The sequence below is a fragment of the Oncorhynchus nerka genome, linkage group LG4 (assembly GCF_034236695.1).
Source record: "Oncorhynchus nerka isolate Pitt River linkage group LG4, Oner_Uvic_2.0, whole genome shotgun sequence".
NCBI lineage: Eukaryota > Metazoa > Chordata > Actinopteri > Salmoniformes > Salmonidae > Oncorhynchus > Oncorhynchus nerka.
In genome coordinates this window covers 35,922,439-35,941,750 of record NC_088399.1, presented here as the reverse complement: position 1 = coordinate 35,941,750, position 19,312 = coordinate 35,922,439, and positions in this window count along the sequence as shown.

Genomic DNA, 19,312 nt, shown 5'->3' with positions numbered 1-19,312 from the left:
TAAATAAAGGTAAAAATAAATAAATAAATAAAAATAAAATAGATGTGGTTAAAACAGGACAGTAGTACACCCTTCTGGAACAAACAGCTGACCTGCCTCCAACCCAACAGTAAGAAATCTGAACTGAAGGTGTCTGCATCTGATCTGGTGCTCAGTGGAAATACACTTGTCATACCAGCAGATTTTTAGGATAAAAAAAATGGAATAGAGGAAAACCTGTTTCAGTCTGGAAGACAAATTCACCTTTCAGCAGGACTATAGCCTAAAACACAAAGCCAAATATACACTGGAGTTGCTGACCAAGAAGACATTACATTTTCCTGAGTGGCCTAGTTACAGTTTTGACCTAAATCAGCTTTAAAATCTATGGCAAGATTTGAAAATGCCCTTTCAGCAATGATAAACAACCAACTTGACAGAGCTTGAGTAATGTTTTAAAGGTTAAGTAGCAAATATTGTACAATCCAGGTGTGCAAAACTCTTAGAGATTTACCCAGAAAGACTCACAGCTGTAATCTCTGTCAAAGGTGATTCTAACATGTATTGACTCAGGGGGTGAATACTTATTTAATGAAGATATTTAATTTTCCATTAATAAAAAAAACTAACATTTTCTTCCAATTTGACATTACAGAGTATTTCCTGTTGCTGCAAAAAATGAAATCAATTTTAATCCCTCATAGTAAAACAACAACATTTTGAAAAAGTCAAGGGATGTGAATACTTTCTGAAGGCACTGTAATCTGCAACAGGTTTTGTATATTTTCTGATATTTTTGTACATTTGCGTGCAGTGGGTATCTTTAATTTCAACCAAATTAAACTCTAATTTATATTGTTGGTGCATCATGATTGTAGCTTCACCTCTTCCTTTAGTTACAGTATATGAAGTCTACCAAATCTAAACAGTGAACCCAAATTACCTTTGCTTGATTTAGTATGCAGTTGAATAATCCAGTGACATTAAAATTGGAGACAAATTGAACTTTTAAAGTTGACTCTCCAACAACCACTTTATGGGTGACCTACACTACATGACCAAAAGTATGTGGACACCTGCTCGTCGAACGTCTCATTCCAAAATCTTGGGCATTAATATTGAGTTGGTCCCCCCATTGCTGCTATAATAGCCTCCACTCTTCTGGGAAAGCTTTACACTAGATGTTGGAACACTGCTGCGGGGACTTGCTTCCATTCAGTCACAAGAGCATTCGTGAGGTCGGGCACTGAAGTTGGGCGATTAGGCCTGGCTCGCAGTCGGCATTCCAATTCATCCCAAAGGTGTTCTTCCCCACTAATCTCGACAAACCATTTCTGTATGGACCTCGCTTTGTGCACGGGGGCATTGTCATGCTGAAACAGGAAATGTCCTTCCCCAAACTGTGATCACATAGTTGGAAGCACAGTATCGTCCGTTAATGCTGTACCGTTAATATTCCCTTCACTGAAACTAAGGGGCCTAGCCCAAACCATGAAAAACACCACCAGACCATTATTCATCCTCCACCAAACTTTACAGTTGTCACTATGCATTCGGTAGCATCCTCCTGGCATCCGCCAAATCCAGATTCGTCCATCTGATCTCACTACAGAGAATGCATTTCCACTGCTCCGGAGTCCAATAGCGGCTAGCTTTACAGCACTCCAGCCAACGCTTGGCATTGCGCATGGTGATCTTAGGCTTTGCTCGGCCATGGAAACCCATTTCTTGAAGCTCCCAATAAACAGTGATCGTGCTGATGTTACATCCACAGGCAGTTTGGAACTCAGTAATGAGTGTTGCAACTGGAGAGAGACGATTTGTACGCGCTATGTGCTTCAGCACTCGGTGGTCCCATTCTGTGAGCCTGTTTCCTCATCATTCTACACACAATACACTATAATGACAAAGTGAAAACAAGTTTTTAGAAATACAATTTAGTCCATTTTAGAGTAAGGCTGTAATGTAACAAAATGTGGAAAAAGTCTAAGGGTCTGAATACTTTCCCGAATGCACTGTATGTATACACCTGTATTTGGGGAGTTTCTCCCATTCTTCTCTGCAGATCCTCTCAAGCTCTGTCAGTTTGGATGGGACGGCCAGCTCTAGGAAGAGCCTTGGTTGTTCCAAACTTTTTCCATTTAAGAATGATGGAGGCCACTGTGTTCTTGGGGTCCTTCAATGCTGCAGACATTTATTGGTACCCTTCCTCAGATCTGTGCCTCGACACAATCCTGTCTCTGAGCTCTACGGACAATTCCTTTGACCTCATGTCTTGGTTTTTTGCTTTGACATGCTCTGTCAACTGTGGGACATTATATAGACAGTTGTGTGCCTTTCCAAATAATGTCCAATCAATTGAATTTACCACAGGTGGACTCCAATCAAGGATGATAAATGGAAAAAGGATGCACCTGAGCTCAATTTCGAGTCTCATAGCAAAGGGTCTGAAAACTTTTTTTCTTATACATTTACAAACATTTCTAAAGTCCTGTCTTCACTTTGTCAGGATGGGGTATTGTGTGTAGATTGATGAGGTCTAAAAATAATTGTATCAATTTTATAATAAGGCTGTAACATAACAAAATGTGGAAAAAGTCAAGAGGTCTGAATACTTTCTGAATGCACTGTATATAAACCACTGTATATAAACCACCTTGCTGAGGCAAGGACGGCTCATAATAATATCTGGAACGTTGTGAATGGAATGGCATCAAATACTTATGTTTGATACCATTCCACCCATTCCTCTCTAGCCATTACAAGCCCTCCCTCACCAATTAAGGTGCCACCAACCTCCTGTGATATAAATACACATACTGCGCCACACGTTTTCAATTGTATTTTCCCACCAGTTGTATTTCGTTGGAAATCTGAGGCCATTTTCATCATTAAAGCACAATCATCAATAGATTTCCAAGTGTTGAGCTCATGAATTAAAACCATGTCATTAGTTTATTTCACTTTGTTTGCATAGCTGTTTGAAGATTAGAGTGGAGAGTGCACCCAGCCAATCTCACTAGACAGGAAAGCTCTTTCCAAGCTGTTGATTTTCAAGACAGAAAACTACTGTCACATGCTTTATGCCTCTTAATTAATTAGCCCAGTCTTGAAAACATAATAATGTAATTTTTTAACAGGCATCATTGGAGATCAAATCAACATTTTTACAGTATTGTTACCATAAGTGTCAAATATCTAACATTCTAGCTTAGTTGACATATAACTACAATAGTTAAATGTCACTATTTTGACTTATTCTAATGACATCATATTGGAGCTGAAGGGAAAGATTACCTCTGCACCTTGATGACTGTACACTATAAGGAAGCAGCACATTAACAATTATGTTAATCATTGAGGGGGGCGTTAGAGCTTGACTATCTGGTGTTGTGTAAATGAAAACCAAAGATGAGACATTTTCAAATGGAATCTACCATGAATTAATTTAATGGGGAATAAACCATCACTCAAAACTGACAAATTTGTTTCTGTAAAATAGAAAAGAATAGGAAGAGACCATGGCAAAGTCAATCACTATAACATACATTTGGCATGTTAACAATTCAACCCTGAATTAGACTCAATCAAATATCTGTCAGATGTCGTCCTAGTTAACTGTTAACAAATATGAACTAAGAAAATGGAAATAGTTTGTGTCACTGATAGAAAGTTACATTTCTAAAATATATAAGCAACACAGCATGTTTTTCAGAGGGCAAGAATGGCGGAAGGGACTTCACTTACAGGACTAGCATCCTGATGTACAATGGATAACATGACTAATATAAAAAAACGCAGGGTTATGTCACTACACAGAGAAATAGTTCCAGTTGAGTTGGAACCATATGACAAAGTGTTCACAGGGTTTGTGGAGTTGACATCATACATACAGTACCATGGGAAAGTATTCAGACCCCATGACTTGTTTTTGCCATTTTGTTACATTACAGCCTTATTCTAAAATATATTACATATTTTTCCCCTCATCAATCTACACACAATACCAAATAATGACAAACAGCATTTTCATTTATTTTGTAAATGTATTAAAATTAATAAAACAGAAATACCTTATTTACATAAGTATTCAGACCCTTTGCTATGTGACTCAAAATTGAGCTCAGGTGCATCCTGTTTCCATTGATCATTCTTGAGATGTTTCTACAACTTGATAGGAGTCCACCTGTGGTAAATTCAATTGATTGAACATGATTTGGAAAGGCACACACTGGTCTATATAAGGTTCCACAGTTGACAGTGCATGTCAGAGCAAAAACCAAGCCATGAGGTCGAAGGAATTGTCAGTATAGCTCAGAGACAGGATTGTGTCGAGGCAGAGATCTGGGGAAGGGTACCTGAAAATGTCTGCAACATTGAAGGTCCCAAGAACACAGTGGCCTTCCATTCTTAAATGGAAGAAGTTTGGAACCACCAAAACTCTTCCAAGAGATGTCCGCCCGGCCAAACGGAGCAATCGGGGGAGAAGGGCCTGATGGTCACTCTGACAGAGCTCTAAAGGTACTCAGTGGAGATGGGAGAACCTTCCAGAAGAACAACCATCTCTGCAGTACTTCAACAATCAGGCCTTTATGGTAGAGTGACCTGACGGAAGCTACTCATCAGTAAAAGGCACATGACAGCCCAGTTGAGTTTGCCAAAAGGCACCTAAGGACTCTCAGACAATGAGAAACAAGATTCTCTAGTCTGATGAAACCAAGATTGACCATTTTGGTTTGAATGTCAATCGTCACATCTGGAGGAAAGCTGGCACCATCCCTACGTTGAAGCATGGTGGTGGCAGCATCATGCTCTGGGGGTTTTCCAGTAGCAAGGACTGGGAGATTAGTCTGAATTGAGGCAAAGATGAATGGAGCGAAGTACAGCAAAATTATTGATGAAAACCTGGTCCAGAGCAATCAGGACCTCAGACTGGGGTGAAGGTTCACCTTCCAACAGGACAACAACCTTAAGCATACAGCCAAGACAATGCAGGAGTGGCTTTGGGACAAGTCTTTAAACATTTTTTTAACCCCTCTCTTTTCAGAGGACAAATATCTTCGTTTTTTTTACAGCTTTTTTGCTACATATACATACAGTTTACCTATACATTATACATATATATTTTACATTCATGGTACTTTTATATATAACAACAATACACTACCAAACAAACTCTTTAATCCCAACCCTCAGCCACTCTCAGCCCATCCCACCTATAACCATAGACCGGCCTTGTTTGTGCCATATGTGCCATATATTTAGTCTTTAAATGTCCTTGAGGGGCTCAGCCAGAGCCTGGACTTGAACCCGAGCGAACATCTCTGGAGATACCTGAAAATAGCTGTGCAGCAACACTCCCCATCCAACCTGACAGAGCTTGAGAAGATCTGCAGAGAGGAATGGGAGAAACTCCCCAAATAAAGTTGTGCCAAGCTTGTAGTGTTATACTCAAGAAGATGCGAGGCTGTAATGGATGTCAAAGGTACTTCAACAAAGTACTGAGGAAAGGGTCTGAATACTTATATAAATGTGATGTTTCAGTTTTTTATTTTTAATACATTTACAAAAAATTCTAAAAGTCTGTTTTTGCTTTGTCATTATGGGGTATTGTGTGTAGATTGATAAGGGGGGAAATAATCTAATCCATTTTAGAATAAGGCTGTAATGTAACAAAATGTGGAAAAAGTCAAGGGGGTTGAATACTTTCCGAATGCACTGTAGTTGACATAGGGGTGGAGAGCAGGCTGCAGGTGTCCAGTGGAAGGGAGGATAATAGCACATATCCCCCTTAGTGTGTGAGTGAAGGGGTGATTGTGCCCCTACAAAGAAGAGTCATTAATTAGAGGATCTAATCTGTTCTGAAGGTAAGCAGTTTCTGTGGCCTAGTCTCTGTAAATGGATAAGGCTGCCTGCCCATGGTCTACTTACCCAGTGAGCTCCACTTAATAAACACCCCATTGCTGCCAGCAGGCCTTAGTTGATTGATATGAAAAACAAAAATGACCTCTCCGTCCTTGCTACTGAATATTTGTTGAAAGAGATTGATAGACCCAACTGCTAGCGTATGGAGGAAATGTTGCTGTGCATTGCCGACTGTGTTATAGTGTGTTGGGTTCCTTCAACTACTTTGATAATGTATTTACTCCAACTGAAGATTTTACATTATTATAGAGGTACACCTGGGAATATGAGAAAAGCACACAATACTGGTTGAAGTTACACCTTCCCTGTCTCAACACAGCACCCAGTCTGAAATATGTCCACTCTCTCTGAGAACACCACACTACTCCCCCCACACTGTTCTGCAACAAATGGGTCAGTCTGAAACTCACTGTGTACTGTGCATATTAACAGATATTAATGATATACATCAGTCCTCCTATGTTAATCAAAACGTTTGTTTTAAGAAGATTGACACTCTGGGTTATCTAGACATTGCTATAGGTCAAGAGGACAAGGACAATTTATGTCGGTTGTACAAGGATGAGGGAACAGCGCTAATTTCTCTCCCCGGATATTTAATGTGTCATTTCCAGGAGAGTCGACCAATCATGTGGAAATTCAAATTCCCCGTCATTACCTTCAACAATTTTGACAGCAGTTTCATGACCATGGAGAGCAGTGATGACCACTGTACCATGTAGTATTTATGTGAATGTGGTTTACCTGTCAAACTGATTCCTGTTACTACTGATTCAGCATTGACAGATGTCCCTCTACTCAACAAGCACATCTTGGATTCATGGTTTGTGCTTCCATGCATTACTATTGCCAAGGTGTGACTCTTCAGATGCTCTGCTAACATTATAATGATTTACTGTGCCTTGAGAAAGTATTCACACCCCTTCACTTTTTCAACATTTTGTTGTGTCACAAATTGGATCTGTAATGTAAAAGTGGAACGATAAAAAAGCATGGAAAACAATACATTAATATATCTTGATTAGATAAGTATTCAAACTCCTGAGTGAATACTTTTACTCCAATTACATCTGTGAGTATTTGGGAGTACATCTCTAAGAGTTTTGCACACCTGGATTGTACAATATTTGACCATTATTCTTTTTAACATACTTCAAGCTCTGTCAAGCTGGTTATTCATTATTGCTGGACAGCCGTTTTCAAGTCTTGCCACAGATTATAAAGATGATTTAAGTCAAAACTGTAACTATGGCCATTCTTGAACATTCAATTTTGTCTTGGTAAGCCACTCCAGTGTATTTTTGGCCTTGTGTTTTAGGTTATTGTCTTGCTGAAAGGTGAATTTATCTCCCAGTATCTGTTAGAAAGAAGACAAAACCAGGTTTTCTTCTAGGATTTTGCCTGCGATTAGCTCTATTACCCTTCTTTTTATGCTAAAAAAAGTCCCTTGGCAATGACAAGCATACCCATAACATGATGCAGCCACCATGCTTGACAATATGAAGAGTGGTAATCAGTGATGTGTTGAATTGGATTTGTTCCAAACATAGCACTTTGTATTCAGGCAAAACAAATATTTTATGAGCCACATTTTTTGCAGTATTACTTTAGTGCCTTATTGCAAACAGTATACATGTTTTGGAATATTTTATTCTGTACAAGCTTCCTTATTTCACTCTGTCATGCAGGTTAGTACTGTGGAGTAACTACAATGTTGTTGATCCATCCTCAGTTTTCTCCTATCACAGCCATTAAACTCTAACTGTTTTTAAATCAACATTGGTGGTTTCCTTAATTTCCGGCAACTGAGTTAGGAATGTCGCCTGTATCTTTGTAGTGACTGGGTGTATTAATACACCATCCAAAGCATAATTGATAACATTAGCATGCTCAATACACGATATTTAATATATGCTTATTTCACACATACTGTATATCAATAGGTCAAATCAAATTGATTGTAGACCTTACAGTGAAATGCGTACTTACGAGCCCTAACCAACAATGCAGTTTAAAAAATAAAAGTAACAAGTAATTAAAGAGCAGCAATAAAATAGCAGTAACATAACAATAGCGAGACTATATACAGGGGGGTACTGGTACAGAGTCAATGTGTGGGGGCACCGGTTTAGTTGAGTTAATATGTACATGAAGGTAGAGTTATTAACGTGACTATGCATAGATGATAACAACAGAGAGTAGCAGTCTGGGCAGCCATTTGATTAGGTGTTTAGGAGTCTTATGGCTTGGGGGTAGAAGCTGTTTAGAAGCCTCTTGGACCTAGACTTGGTGCTCCGGTACTGCTTGCCGTGCTGTAGCAGAGAGAGAACAGTCTATGACGAGGGTGGCTGGAGTCTTTGACAATTTTTAGGGCCTTCCTCTGACACCGCCTGCTATAGAGGTCCTAGATGGCACGAAGCTTGGCCCCAGTGATGTACTGGGCCGTTTGCACTACCCTCTGTGGTGCCTTGCAGTCGGAGGCCAAGCAGTTGCCATACCAGGCAGTGATGCAACCATGCCAAATATTTTCAGTCTCCTGAGGGTGAATAGGTTTTGTCATGCCCTCTTCACGATTGTCATGGTGTGCTTGGACCATGTTAGTTTGTTGGTGAAGCTCAAAACCTGCTCCACTGCAGCCCCTTTGATGAGAATGGGGGCGTGCTCGGTCCTCCTTTTCCTGTAGTCCACAATCATCTCCTTTGTCTTGATCATGTTGTGGGAGAGGTTGTTGTCCTCCGCCCTATAGGCTGATCAGGCCTACCACTGTTGTGTCATCGGCAAACTTAGCGATGATGTTGGAGTTGTGCCTGGCCATGCAGTCATGAGTGAACAGGGAGTACAGGAGTGGACTGAGCACGCACCCCTGAGGGGCCACTGTGTTGAGGATGTGTAGTTACCTACCCTTACCACCTGGGGGCGGCCCATCAGGAAGTCCAGGATCTAGTTGCAGAGGGAGATGTTTAGTCCCAGGTTCCTTAGCTGATTGATGAGCTTTGAGGGCACTATGATGTTGAACACTGAGCTATTGTCAACAGGTGGGAAAGGGCAGTGAGGAGTGCAATAGAGATTGCATCATCTGTGGATCTGTTGGGGCGGTATGTAAATTGGAATGGGTCTAGGGTTTCTGGGATAATGTTGTTGATGTGAGCCTTGTCCAGCCTTTCGAAGCACTTCATGGCTACAGACGTGAGTGTTGCGGGTTGGTAGTCATTTAGGCAGGTTACCTTAGTGTTCTTTGTCACAGGCACTATGGTGGTCTGCTTAAAACATGTTGGTATTACAGACTCGGACAGGGAGAGGTTGAAAATGTCAGTGAAGACACTTGCCCGTTGGTCAGCGCATGCTCGCTGTACATGCTCGCTGTCCTGGTAATCCGTCTGGCCCTGCGGCCTTGTGAATGTTTACCTGTTTAAAGGTCTTACTCACATCGGCTGTGGAGAGTGTGATCACACAGTCTTCCAGAACAGCTGGTACTCTCATGCATGTTTCAGTGTTATTTGCTTCGAAGAGAGCATAGAGGTAGTTTAGCTCGTCTGGTAGTCACTGGGCAGCTCTCAGCTGTGCTTCACTTTGTAGTCTGTAATGGTTTGCAAGTTATGCCACATCCTACAAACGTCAGAGGCAGTGTAGTACGATTCGATCTTAGTCCTGTATTGACGCTTTGCCTGTTTGATGGTTCATCGGAGGACATAGCGGGATTTCTTATAAGCTTATAAGTCTCACTCCTTGAAAGCGGCAGCTCTAGCCTTTAGCTCACTGCGGATGTTGCCTGTAATCCATGGCTTCTGGTTGGGGTATGTACGTATGGTCACTATGGGGACAACGTCATCAATGCACTTATTTTTGAAGCCAATGACTGATTTGATGTACTCCTCAATGCCATCGGAGAAATCCCGGAACATATTCCAGTCTGTGCTAGCAAAACAGTCCTGTAGCTTAGCATTCGCTTCATCTGACCACTTTGTTATTGATCCAGTTACTAGTGCTTCCTGCATTAATTTTTGCTTGTAAGCAGCTATCAGTAGGATAGAATTATGGTCAGATTTGCCAAATGGAGGGCGATGGAGAGCTTTGTATGCAACTCTGTGTGTGGAGTAAAGGTGGTCCAGAGTTTTTTTTCCTCTGGTTGCATATTTAACATGCTGATAGAAATTTGGTAAAATTGATTTAAGTTTCCCTACATTAAAGTCCCCGGCTACTAGGAGCACCACATCTGGATGAGCGTTTTCTTGTTTGCTTATGGTGGAATACAGCTCATTCAATGCTGTCTTAGTGACAGCCTCTGACTGTAGTGGTATATAAACAGCTACGAAAAATACAGATAAAAACTTTCTAGGTAGATAGTGTGGTCTACAGCTTATCATGAGATACTCTACCTCAGGAGAGCAATAGCTCGCGACTTCCTTAGATATCGTGCACCAGCTGTTATTTACAAAAATACATAGTCTGCCACCCCTTGTCTTACAAGACACCGCTGTTCTATCCTGCTGGTGCAGCATATAACCAGCCAGTTGATAGTCGTTGTTCAGCCACGACTTTGTGAAGAATAAGATATTACAGATTTGAATGTCCTGTTGGTAGTTTAATCTTCCGCATTGGTCATCTATATTATTGTCCAAAGATTGCACGTTTGCTAACAGAATGGATGGAAGTGGGCGATTCTTCGACCGCCTATGAATTCTCATATGCCTTCTCTTCTCGCAAATCACGGGGATCTGGGCCTGTTCCTGAGAAAGCAGTATATCGTTTGCGTCGATATACTGCCCTTCTTTGCAAGGCATCAGAAAACCTCCCAAGTCGTTGTGGTTGAATCTGTGTTTGAAATGCACTACTCAACTGAGGGACCTGTATGTCTGGGGTACAGAGATGGAGTAGTCATTAGAAAATCATGTTCATTCTTAGAAGTCTGTTGTTGGGGAGGTGGGGTGGTCGCTGACATATGGGATTGTTTTTAGAATGTTCTACCATAGATCATTTAGTTATTTGATTTTGAAAAAAATATACACTTCCGTTCAAAAGTTTGGGGTCACTTAGAAATGTCCTTGTTTTTGAAAGAAAAGCATGTTTTTTTGTCAATTAAAATAACGTCAAATTGATCTGAAATACAGTGTGGACATTGTTAATGTAGTAAATGACTATTGTAGCTGGAAACTTTATTTTTATGAAATATCTATATAGGCGCACAGAGGCCCATTATCAGCATGTCACGTTCTGACCTTAGTTCTTTTGTTATGTCTTTGTTTTAGTATGGTCAAGGGCGTGAGTTGGGTGGGTAGTCTATGTTTGTTTTTCTATGTTGTGGTTTTGTGTTTGGCCTGGTATGGTTCTCAATCAGAGGCAGGTGTCGTTCATTGTCTCTGATTGAGAATCATGCTTAGGTAGCCTTTTCCCACCTGTGTGGTGTGGGTGATTGTTTTCTGTTATGTGTCTGTCACCTTACAGAACTGTTTCATTTCGTTCTCCTTCGTTATTTTGTTTAGTGGTATCTGTTTCATAAATATAATGATGAACACTTACCACGCTGCGCTTTGGTCCTCACCTCATTCCAATGACGAGTGTTACACAGCAACCATCACTCCTGTGTTCCAATGGCACATTGTGTTAGCTAATCCAAGTTTATCATTTGAAAAACCCTTTTGCAATTATGTTAGCACAGCTGAAAACTGTTGATCTGATTTGAGAAGCAGTAAAACTGGCCTTCTTTAGACTAGTTGAGTATCTGGACCATCAGCGTATGTGGGTTCGATTACAGGCTCAAAATGTCCAGAAACAAAGAACTTTCTTCTGAAACTTGTCAGTCTATTCTTGTTTTGAGAATTGAAGGCTATTCCATATGTGAAATTGCCAAGAAACTGAAGAACTCGCAGAACGCTGTGAACTATTCCCTTCACAGAACAGCCCAAACAGGCTCTAACCAGAATAGAAAGAGGAGTGGGAGGGTCCGGTGCACAACTGAGCAAGATGTCTCCTTGTCTGACAAACAGCACTGTAGCTCTGCCTCTTTCCACTGCAGATGTGGAAGGGCAACATAGGCAGATGCGGTGGATTGAGATGCAGCCCATGCAAAAATAGCCTCTAAGACGTTGCACACAGATGGAATCCATCCAATTTATTATGTGACTTGTTATTAAGCAACATTTCTACTTACCATAACAAAATGGTTGAAAAATGTGTTGACTCAAAACATTTCAGGTTTTAATTAATTTGTAGACATTTCTAAAGACAAAAATTCAACTGAGATGTTATGGGGTATTGTGTGTAGATCAGTGACACAAAATCATTTTTTAAATATATTTTAAATTCAGGTTGTAACAAAACAAAATGTGGGAAAAGTCAAGGGGTGTGAATACTTTCTGAAAGCACTGCATACTTTTACATGGTGCTGCAGTAATCACCTCACAGACTTGCTGAAGTGTTGCAGCAAACGTTTTGAAATAAACCTTCTAAGGAAGGGAAAAAAAGCTTTGAGAGAAATTCTGAATTGATGGGAAATTTCAGTCTTTCTAATCTGAATCTATTTATTCTTTTGGGAACTCTTCAGATGAAGTGAGACTTGTCTCCTGGTAAATACAGATTAATGGATGAATATTAGTGTAGCGGCTAAAGAAGCAGTCACAGATAACTTCATTTGGTTAATGTCAGCTTTGACGAGTTAAATGATGTAAACAGGACTCTAAACCATTTCCACAGTGTTGAGGATTATGCACTTGCAGTCATTAAAATGTAATACACATCCAATGCTGTGAAAAGTCTCTGAAGAAAAGGAAGCTGTTATTACTGGTAAAATGGATCTGGACATTTGTACAAGCGCCAACTTTCTGCTCATACCATCCAATTTCACACGAGAGCTCCAAACCATGAGTTTTCTGCAAAAGGACCAATAAGAAATATATCCCACAATGTATGTAATATAAACCTTACATCACTTTTTTAGTGTAATTATCTAATAAGCACACACTCTTATTTGTCATTAACATTTTCACTTTCACTCCTTTGTATTTACTTTGAAAACAAAAGTCCACCACAATGTAATTTATCGCTGGATTGAAAATATGGCAGAATTGTTTTTCTGGAATTTTCTCCTGTAAGGACTTCACCTAGAAAAAAAACCTAGCCATCATCCACAGCTGAGACACCACCCCTCCAGGTACATTGGACATCAAAAGTCATCATTATATCCTAGAATCCACAATGAAAGGCCCTTCCCCGTCTTCATGACAAAAAGATAGGAGATCCTCATGCAGGGTATCAAAATATGTAGGATATCGTCCTGAGGCAATGTATTCCATTTCTGGTCAGTACAGGATTACTTTGTAAAAAATAAAACGCTTTGTTTAGAGAAATGGTTGAAACAAGAATATTTGTCTTACTGTCTGTTGTTCTATCATCTGTGAGATATATTTTATGATTCAGATGTCCCTACTGAGATTCTGCCAATTAGACTTTAACTTCTGAATCTCATCAGCAGGCTTCTCAATAACTTTGCTCCAAGGCATTTAGCCCCCTGGCAAACCTCCACTGGGTATATATTAAAGATAACTTATCAGGGGTAAGAGTCTGATTTTTATCTGTGTTCTGCTAAGCAACTTATGCTTATGAATACATATTTATTGTACTGATGCAAGCCCTTAATGGTAAGAACATTTTCAGAATACTTTGTCCTTTGTATGATACCAAGTGTTTATTTGCTTTGCTGGTGGCATAAGCATTTCATTCCTGTGCTCGTGCACACACATACTTGTGTGCAGTACTCCTGTGGAAACAAGGATTGAATTGTGAAATGATTGTTATTCATCCTGAAATACAAAAACATATTGTTTAATTATTTAATTGCTAACACACTTTCCTTATGTGATACACCACTAAATGCTTCTCTCTGATTAAAATACTCACCAAAACCTCAGTGGAATGTTGTGTCATCACGTCATCAGTTTAATATGATATTTTGCAACTACTCTATGAAGGTGTCTATTATTTGGATTGGTAGCAACTAGCGAGCAAAAAGACAGGCTGTAATGCAGAAATGAAGGAACATCACTCCCTGTGAGGTTTATGAAATATTGTTAATCTCTTCTATTGTACTCTCATAAGTTAGTGGGTTATTACTAGTGTTGCTAAACAGAATTAAACTTTGCAAGAGGATACATTGGCTGTGTTTCAAAATGCTTACTTATGTTCTATCTACTAACATATGGAATTGTTTAAGATGGTCATATCATTGATCATTTAGCTATTTGATTATAGGACCCCTTTAGGTATATGTGAAAAAGATAAAACAATTATTTGATAAAATGTTAAATTTGGCCCATAGAAACACATTGAATAACAAAAAAGACAGTCACAAAATAAATCAGGAGGAATAAGGTTTTGAAGTGTCTGTCCTATATCTATACTGAACAAACATATAAATGCAACAAGTAAAGTTTTGGTCCAATCTTTCATGAGCTGAAATAAAAGATCCCAGAAATGTTCCAAATGCACAAAAAGCTAATTTCTCTCAAAATGTGTGCACATATCTGTTTACATCCCTGCTAGTGAGCATTTCTCATTTGAAAAAATAATTCATCCACCTGCCAGAAGCAGCATATCAAGAAGCTGATTAAACAGCGTGATCATTACACAGGTGCACCTTTTGCTGGGGACAATAAAAGGCCACTCTAAAATGTGCATTTTTGTCATACAACAAACTGCCACAGAGTGGTCTAAGACACTGCATTGCAGTGCAAAAGGCGTCACTGCAGTACCTGGTTCAAATCCGGCTGCGATTGGGAGTCCTATGCGCACAATTGGCCCAGCGTCATCCGGGTAGGCCATCATTGTAATAAGAATTAGTTTTTAACTGACTTGCCTAGTAAAAAAAGTATACTTTTTTTTTTTAAAGAAGAAAAAAAATATATATATATACTGTATATATACAGTATATAAATGCTCAGAACACATATTTAGCCACTTATTTTTGTTGGCACAAAACTCCCTCTATACTTCCATTTGTTTGGGCATCTGGGGGATGCAGTTCATCTGTCTAATCCCCTGCAAGGAGAGAGAAAGGCAATACTAATATTACAATGATGTATTAATTTAAGGTATAATATACTCCTGTTTGATAAGCATGCATATGTCATGAATGGATACATTAGAGGATAAAAAGTAACATCACAATCAGGAAATGGCTTACTCATAATTTTTGCAAAGCATGTTAATCAACAATTTTTTTATTTTATTAAAGAAGACACCACCTGCTGCGCTCACTGCGGGGAGCGGTTCTGCCTGCAAACTCCCCACAGGAGGTCCGTGGTGCCATGGGTGTGCTGTGACGTCTGCCAGCACTGGTTCCTCTGCAGGTGTGTGCAGTGGGATCCAGAGGTGGCAGTGGAGATGGATTTTTATTGTGATTTTTGTGACAATATAGCAATGGAGGTGGAGATTTAACTGTTTGTTTTCATATGAAATGATTTATTTGTAAAAAAAAAAAATAACATGTCTAAAATATAATATATATATTTATTCAACCCATCTTGAGTATGTCTTCCTTTAATTTCCAAGTGCGTCTCAACACAAACTCCAAGTGTTTTTCATTGTTTATGTCAATGCACATTACTGAAATTAAAGTTTTATTTGATAAAAGTTAGTCATACTCATTCATATTTTAGTATTAAACTGTTTTCTACTTTCTTAAAACATAAGATTCATCTGTTAAACAAATGATGAGTCATTATTTGGATACAACATTGAAGAAGACGTACGAGAAGAGACATTTTTAAGAGTCCACAGGAGGGCGCCCCGGACTGCACAATAAAAAGTTGACAGACAAGTATTTATTTTTTTACTGGAAGGCTAGCCAACTAGTGAAGTATCTAGTAAACACTTCGGATACGAGGTTGGTGTCTCTTTTTTGAACAAAAGTAAATGGATATATCTAGTAATTGAACAAAATAGTAAGGTGGCAAATAACTGGGGACCATATGCCGATAATGCGGGACATAATTTTTTTTTTTTTTAATCAAAAAGCTGATAGTAGTATGTCCACTTTAATGTCAAACATGCTAATTGCTAACCCGTTAGCTAACATTTTTACAACACAAATAATCACAAAACATGAATGGCTTGATCACAAGATAACGCTGTTGATGGTAATATATTTCTTAAACGCTGTTGAATATGCTGATAATACAGGGTTCCATGCTATGGAGCACAATGTATTTGCTGTTTTGTTCACATTTTCAAGTATAGGTGACCAATCAAGCATTCTGATTCTTGCATAGATTGTAATGGACACATGTGATGTGGGTAACATACATTTTTGAGGGTTGTACGGATTATGATGAGCTAATGCTAAGCTAATTGCCAGCTATGTGTGACGCCATATTTGTTGACATAATACAATGCTTTCTGGTTGTCATGTAAACATCCGTCAGATAAAATGTGTTATAAAAACGAGATGAAGAGATGGTTCACTCCTCTTTCGAGTAAACATCCGGAAGTGAATGATGGTAGAACACCCCCCCCCCCTTCAACATGCATACTGCAAACAGACCCAACTCTTGTAACCTCTTATCTTTGGTTGAGGTGAAAGAACAAACATTTTTTTACAAAATTATTTTGATCACTGGTGAGGTCACCTGTTATGTGGTGAATTGTATATAGTAATTGCTATTTTCATAATTCATATTATGGTTTCTGTCAGCCGAGTGTTAGCTAAATATGACCGATTGTGTTAGATCACTCTTTCCTCAGTTAGTGCTGTTACTAATATAGCCTACATTTTCCGGTTTGCATGAGAATTGTGTTATGCTGCTGCTATTTATGGGATTGTCTGAACATTTCATCTCAAAATTAACTGCTCACATTGAGGATATAACATTACAAAGACTTTGTATGTGCAAAATGTTTCTGTGAAGAAAAAAAAAACAGTGTGGCCAGCTCAAACGCTGACTGTTGAGTCAATCGTAACTGGATGTTCTAAATGAATGTTCAAATCACACCGGTTTGAGTGTATGCTGCAGGGACATCTGTAGAATGACCACACCTGTGTGTGTGTGTGTGTGTGTGTGTGTGTGTGTGTATATGTCAAAGTATTGTATCCACAAACATTTTGTTTTACACAACTTGTAATGTTATACTATTCACTTTAGAGTGTTACTTTACTTCATGTAGGGTGGCATGTAACCTAGTGGTGAAGAGCTTTGGGCCAGTAACCAAAAGGTTGCTGGTTCAAATCAACAAACAGTCTAGGTGAAAAATCTGTCAATGTGCTGTAAGTCGCTCTGGAAAAGAGCGTCTGTCAAGTGTATCGTTACCTGAAATTTCCTGGAAGCCATCAATGGCAGAGTTGAGAACAAGTTTGACACTTGTTTTTTTGTGACTGTTACCCAGAGTGACACAACGGATGTTCTACAAAACTACAGCATGGGAACAATCAGAGCACAGCAAAACAGGAAGTAGGGAGCAGCAACACCAAGCAAAATAAAACCTAAAATAGCAAATATCAGGACTCATTATAAAATGCTCTATCAAATCGCTAACCCAGAAAACAGAGCTCAACTGTCTACATCTGTTGTGACTGGTGCTTGACAAGCTCTCAAAGAAGAAGTCTACTTGCTTGTCACAAATACCCACGCTCTAATGTGAAGGAAAATGGTGGAGGTTGAGAGAACATTGGGTCCACAGCTAACTGACAGCATCAAGGTCTTGGCACATCAGTAAGAGCGAAGTAAAGTTGTCAAATAAAGGATAGAAACAACAAGGAAGAGTTTGGGAAACTTGTCAATGACATAACAGCTGTTTTGGAGACTGGGTTTTGATTCAACATCAGGCTCCTTAAAAATAACATTTTAAAGCATGTTTACTGCACTTACACTACATCTGAAATGTTATCACTCCTCCTGTTCAAGGTTTTATGGAGTAATAATTTTGCATGCAGGTATAATTTTTTTCCCTATGCAATCTTAATTTGTACCGGTTTATAATTTTACTTTGCACATACACTAATAAGTAGTTTGATCATAACTCATTGTCTTATTCCCTTAAGCAAATTACTGTTGATCCACTTCATGATTAATAGACCTGCACTATACATTACTCTATTTGAACTCCAATTGGTTTGTTCCCATTGTAGTCAGTGATGGTGAAATTGGAGCCATAAGTACAGTACATGTCAAAGAACCATTGAAATGGAAAACAGTTTAGGGTAATACTTGATGTTCGTTTGAAGTAACTATTAAGAACAGAGTGAGGCTTCCAACTCCCCCTTGGCCCTGAGCGGTGCCAGTGAATGCACGATTAAAAGTTTTCAAAGGGAGGAATTACATCAAAGATTTAGTGCATTGTTCTGTGAAAAACTACTCTGCACTGCAAACTAACATGTATTGGCAAAGACTGGTAGAGAATGTGAAGAGAGCAGGTCATATGGAGTGAAAAATATCTAGGCACCTTTCCACCTGGGATTCAATGAACGAGTAGGGCTCCATTTAATATTTAGATCACACTTTAATATGTTGGCATCCGCATAACAACCCTAGAGAGCATCATACTTGAGCTGTGGTTAAACCACAAAGTACTTTAGTTTGTCTAATTGAATGCATTTAAAGCCCAAAACCATGCCTCGAGATAACTCAATCTGTCACTAACATTTAATGGGCTAAGATTATTTCAGCTAAGACGATGTTCCTGATACAATATATACACCTAAGTATGAGGACACCCCTTCAAATTAGTCGATTTGGCTATTTCAGCCACACCCATTGTTGACAGGTGTAATAAAATCGAGCATACAGCCATACAATCTCCATAGACAAACATTGGCAGTAGAATGGCCTTACTGAAGAGCTCAGTGATTTTCAACGCAGCACCGTCATAGGATGCTACCTTTCCAACAAGTCAGTTTGTTCAATTTCTGCCCTGATAGAGCTGCCCCGGTCAACTGTAAGTGCTGTTATTGTGAAGTGGAAACTAGGAGCAACAACGGCTCAGCCGCGAAGTGGTAGGCCACAAGCTCACGGAACGGGACACGCGAGTGCTGAAGAGGTTACAAAATTCTCTACCGAGTTCCAAACTGCGTTTGAAATGGGTTTCGATGGCCGAGCAGCTGCACACAAGTGTAAGATCTTCAAGCCCAATGCCAAGCGATGGCTGGAGTGGTGTAAAGCTTACCACCATTGGACTCTGGAGCAGTGGAAAAGTGTTCTCTGGAGTGATGAATCAATCAATCACTCTTCACGATCTGACAGTTCGATGAACGAATCTGGGTTTGGCGGATACAAGGAGAATGCTATCTGCCCCAATTAAGAGTGCCAACTGTAAAGTTTGGTGGAGGAGGAATAAGGGTCCGGGGCTGTTTTTTATGTTTTGGACTAGGCCCCTTAGTTTCAGTGAAGGGAAATCATAATACAATGACATTTTAGACAATTCT